Genomic DNA, 6,000 nt, shown 5'->3' with positions numbered 1-6,000 from the left:
CTTCCATAACACACTGACTAAGCAAAAGGAAAGGTATTCATAAACCCATTTGTGCCTTGCACACATGTCAAAGAATATTGCTAGAGTTTTGTATCTGATTCTCAATGTCCAGGCTAAACAATGTCCTGGAAATAACCCCAGTTGAAACCAGCAGGCAGCTATTATCATTCTCCACTTTTACCCTTTTTAGCCTTGGGTCAGGAAGATCTGAGCGGCTCAATATTCCCATTACATTAATGGCACAATTATCACATGTAGATCAACTTCATGCTGCTAATATAGACATGCTTCTGGAAGCAATTTCTGGCTCTGCTGGGCAAGGCAATCTATTAGGTCAGCTGTAACCTCTGCAAAACCTAGGGAAGGAGCACAGGCTTTGGACTTCTTAAGGATAAATGTTGGCCTCCTGTTTGTAGAGTAACCTTGGCAAATGACTTAACATCTTTGTGTCTCAGATGGGGGATAATAACTTCTATCTGATAGGAATGTGGTTAAGATTCATGAAAAACACAAAGGGAAATAAGCGATAACCATATCATACAGGGGAGGCAATAGGTAAGTGGAGAATATTACCACCATGTACAGTATTTTGTTCATTACATTTTAAGGACTGAGTCATCTTGATACAAAATATTTGTCATCTAAGTAATTTTTCTTCTCAGTTACATTTAATGCTGTCTCAAACAGCACAGAATATAAACAGATGATGAGTGTTAATAAAGGTAAATTGTTCTTAAAATTATGATCCTTGTGGTCAGACTAGGTAGCTATAGGTGCCAAGTGACAGAAGTAGACACAGAAGTTACTGGTTCTTGTGCAAATGTCTCCACAGCTTTAGGTTTGGGACTTGCTGAATACATGTATCAGTTGTTCTTGTTTAGTCGCTAAGCTGTGTCCAACTCTTTGTGACCCCATGGACTGTAACCAGCCAATTCCTCTGTCCATGGGATTTCCCAGGCAAGAACACCAGAGTGGGTTGCCATTTCCTTCTCCTGACCCAGGGATTGAACCCAAGTCTCCATAATTGGCAGGTGGATTCTTAACCACTGAGCCATCAGGGAAGCCTATGTATTGGTTTCTATGTTCTATTTCCCTGAGGAAGCAGTTTTGACTTCCTTCTCTTCTATTGTATCCTTGAGTACAATTCTTAAAAACTGCATAGCCAATGGAAACTATTTTTAGTATTCCAGACCTGAAAACTCTGAAGAAAACAACAAACCAAATAATAATAAAAATTAAAACCAGTTTCACCTCTTACTTGTTGCCATTTTCCACCTATTCAGTAGTCCACACACACGATCTTCTTATTTATACCTCATATAACCTTCAAATATGTGTCTTAAGGCTTGATTTGATAGCCCGCATTGGAACTCTACTTTGAAGCAATATTCATATACCGTTTTGTATTTTTATGGGCTTCCATGGTGGCCCAGGTGGTAAAGCGTCTGCCTGCAATGCAGGAGACCCAGGTTTAATACCTGGGTCAGGAGGATCCCCTGGAGAAGGAAATTGCAACCCACTCCAGTACTCTTGGCTAAAAAATTCCATGGACAGAGGAGCCTGGTGGGCTACAGTCCATGGGGTCACAAAGAGTTGAACATGACTGAGTGACTTCACACACTTGTATTTTATAGACAATTTTAAAATATGTAAGTGGTGGTAAAGCTGGCACTGGAATTAACATGTATTTGTATTGAATACATAATTTCATACACTAAATATTTTCCAGACATTGAGTTACATCAATAACCATGTTCAAAACAATCTTCTAAGTTTAAGTAATGATGATCCTTACAAGAACTATTTTTTTCTCTAAATTCCTTATCATAATGCTAACAAAATACATGTATACATGATACAAAAAATCAAGTTTGGTATAATGGTCACACTTTAACAACACTCTATTTAAAGCATAGATTAACTTGTTTTTGTTAGTTTGATTGCTATTTACTGATTTGGGTACATAACTTTTGCCTCTTTGACTAATTCATAAATCCTGTGGGGGGGGGGGGGGCATCGGTTACACATGGTACCTGAAGTACTAAGTAGTATATATTATGAATTTGGCACAATAAATAGCTATTGATTGATTTTTGAAAGTCTTTAGATCACAATAAAATTAGAAAGAAAATCATGAATCATTTCTATATTCTGTCTGGATCACAGATCCGTTTAATAAGAAAATTACTGTAAAAAAGTCATATACTGCATGAACCATGGGCAAATGTCCTAAATTTGGGGAAAAACAACCTATTCAAGCAGTAATCTTCAGCACTGTTTCCTCCATCTCTTAGTCTAAATTTAATAAGACAGAAGTTTTGAATTTTTAAAAAGTAAACCACATTTAAAAAATATTTTGTCCATACATATTTCTTTTCATCTTTCAGGTGGTCCTTTGCTTCTTTAGAGCAAACCCAGTCTAGATTTTGCTCATCAGATAATGTTTTCCTTAAGGTGTGGCAGACATTCATTGATTTTGTTATTTATGAGTGGCAAATGTCCAGAAGAGTTACCCTAATCAGTGACATCGTCTTTTGATTTTAATCTGCTTTTCCAAACTTCCAGTCAATTTTCTGAGCTATCTTTTCAATAAATTCCTTCTCTCCTTTAGTTAGCCAGTGTAATTCTCAGTTGTTACAACCAAAACCCAGACTGATACATATGGTGATTTGCTAATTGTATTGATGAAGTTTTTCTACACTTATCTAAAAAGACTAATGGGAAAATCATAAATCATTTCTGAGTTTTGCTTCTGTTTTTGCCTCTGCTTTCTTCATCTTTTATTTTCCCCTCAAACTATGGATGGGAAGGAACTAAGATGGTTCACACATTTGCTCTTTCATGGAGAGACAGTTGTTTCAGTCCCCATGAACTGTGATATTTTGCAGTTTTAATTTTAATTGTCTTCTCTTTCTTATGATGGAAGAAAAATATGAAATAAAAATTCTTAAATCTGTCATGTTCTCATTTCTTTAAATCATTCCTTCTTGGAACATAAAGTAGGCACATACAGTGTAGTATAAACATATGGAAATGGCATTCATTTAATTTATTCCACAAATCTCACAGATTCTGCTTGAACTGAGCACAAGATTGGCATCTGAGTTACAGAAATGAATAAAATAGTCTCTAAATTCTTGAAGTTCATTGTCAAGTCAGAGTGATCCAGAGATGAAAAAAGTAATTGTTAATACAATAAAAATAGCGTAGGGTGGGACAGCTTTCAAAATATTGCAAGAATCCAAGATCCATAGAAGTAGTTGACTATGGAAAATGAGGGCTTTTAACTGTTTTGTCTACTTATTGCCTAAAAGAGCTTTCTAAAGGGTCCATGTCATTTCCAGGAACACATGGCATAATCTGGCACATTCAAGCCACTGTATCTTCGATTTCAAATTATCCAGGAATGCAAAATTGTAAAACTCTGGCCTATTCTGGTGCCTTGAGACTTTAAAATATTAATCTAAATAATAGTTACAACCAGTTTCTCCATAAAAGATATTAATGATTTTAAGTACTTGAGCTGCATCATTATAATGACCATATCCCACTTAGTTTAATTTTAACATTTTTAAAAACAAAACTTGACATTTTAAGTCAGCAAGGGAGACTCATTGCAACACAGGATACATCTATCTGTCTTAAATGCCATAATTATTGGATAAGACTCTGCCGAGTAACTTACTCCTTGGGGACTTCAGAGGTACACCTTCCAAGGCACACAGGGACTATTTAGTGAACTGTTTGACTGATTTATTCAGTACAACATCTGGTAATGATAGTCCAAATATCAGTCTTTGGAGAAAATTAACTATCCTCCAAAATGAATACCAATCATTGTGGTGGCCCAGCAGAACGGATGGGTAGTTAATTTGTTCAATGAGTTCATCCTGTTGGTTTGGGATTTAAACCAAATTGGCTACACTTTAGAGAAAGGTATTCCTTTGTTCTTATGTAATGTTGTTTAATCACAGCATTTTTAAAGCAGAAGAATTTTGAAGAATTTTTAAGCCAACTCTCATTTTATGATAAGGAAACTCACTTACCAAATGTTATCAGACTCATTAAGATACACTCTCATTTCACTTTCCCTCATATTTTTATGTTTTTACCAAATGGAGTTTCAAGCTGCTTCTCATTAACTTCAACTAGCTATCATTAAAATGAAAGCCATTATTTTTAGTTTCTTAGAGGCTACATACTCTTCCATATCTATGAGATGTTAAGCATGCTGTTTTATTTTTTCTCCTTGGAGCTCACATGAGCAATATAGATACACACAAATATCTGCACACATATGTGTTCATTTACATGAGAATGGTAAAATATATAAACACTATATTTATTCTTAGAAGTCCAGAGAAGTCTGATAATTGCTCTGGCCAATTTTAAGTATATTTTCTCATGTACCAAGTAGAAATGATTATCATAGACTCTACAATGGACACTGCAGAACTAAGCACTTGGAAAGGTGTAAAGATGACTGAGAAGTTACAAGCTTTAGGATATGTTAGTTTAAAATCTAATGGTGTGCATTAGGGATAGAAGAATTAGACAATTACCAGGGCATTCTCATTACAAAGAACTTGGAACAATATAAAATGTTGTTATATATTTTTTAAAAAGATGGTGGAGATACCAAACCAAAAGGTCAGGAAAGGTTTTTTGCCTTTTTTGTGTATGTGTTGGGTGGAATTGAGGGGAGTTGTTTGTTTTTTGAAGCTTTACTAGTGTTTGAGATTAATCACAAAAGGTAGATAGAGCTGTACGCAGGAAACAGAGGAGGAACACTGTTGAGATTGGCATGATCAATTCCATTTGGTCCTAAAAAACAATTGGTGGTGGTTTACTCGCTCAGTCGTGTCTGACTCTTGTGACCCCATGGACTATAGCCTGCCAGGCTCCTCTGCCCATAGGATTCTCCAGGCAAGAATATTGGAATGGGTTGTCATTTCCTTCTCCAGGGGATCTTCCTGACCAAGGAATTGAACCCAGGTCTCCTGTATGGTAGGCAGATTCTTTACCAACTGAGCTACCAGGGAAAGATAGCAATTATCTAAAGGATTCTCTTTGGATTGTTAAAACTGATTCAAATTTTCAACCACTGAAAACATTCTATAATGATTTATATAAAAAGAAAATATTTTAAAATATTATCTTATTCATAAAGTTCACTTCACAGGACTATTCATATGGCTAAATTATTTCATAAAAGAATTTTAATATGAATTTGATTTTAAGAATGAATAGATATATATTTTTAAAGAAAAGGTATTATATTGAAATGGGATCTTGAAATTAATAAAATAATAGCAGAGGATATGTGATAGATAGAAACGCAAACAAAACAAAAACAAATCTGGAGATAAAAGTTATGTCATTTTCTAATCTAGAGCATTTTTATTTGTCTTTATGTAACTCAGCTGGGCTCCAGAATCACTGCAGATGGTGACTGTAGCCATGAAATTAACAGATGCTTACTCCTTGGAAGAAAAGTTATGACCAACCTAGATAGTATATTCAAAAGCAGAGACATTACTTTGCTGACTAAGGTCCGTCTAGTCAAGGCTATGGTTTTCCCTGTGGTCATGTATGGATGTGAGAGTTGGACTGTGAAGAAGGCTGAGGGCTGAAGAATTGATGCTTTTGAACAGTGGTGTTGGAGAAGACTCTTGAGAGTCCCTTGGACTGCAAGGAGATCCAACCAGTCCATTCTGAAGGAGATCAACCCTGGGATTTCTTTGGAAGGAATGATGCTGAAGCTGAAGCTCCAGTACTTTGGCCACCTCATGAGAAGAGTTGACTCATTGGAAAAGACTCTGATGCTGGGAGGGATTGGGGGCAGGAGAAGAAGGGGACGACTGAGGATGAGATGGCTGGATGGCATCACAGACTCAATGGACATGAGTCTGAGTGAACTCCGGGAGACGGTGATGGACAGGGAGGCCTGGTGTGCTGCGATTCATGGGGTCTCAAAGAGTTGGACACGACTGAGCAACT

Source organism: Budorcas taxicolor, chromosome 2 (assembly GCF_023091745.1).
Source record: "Budorcas taxicolor isolate Tak-1 chromosome 2, Takin1.1, whole genome shotgun sequence".
Classification (NCBI taxonomy): domain Eukaryota; kingdom Metazoa; phylum Chordata; class Mammalia; order Artiodactyla; family Bovidae; genus Budorcas; species Budorcas taxicolor.
This window is presented reverse-complemented; position numbering follows the sequence as displayed.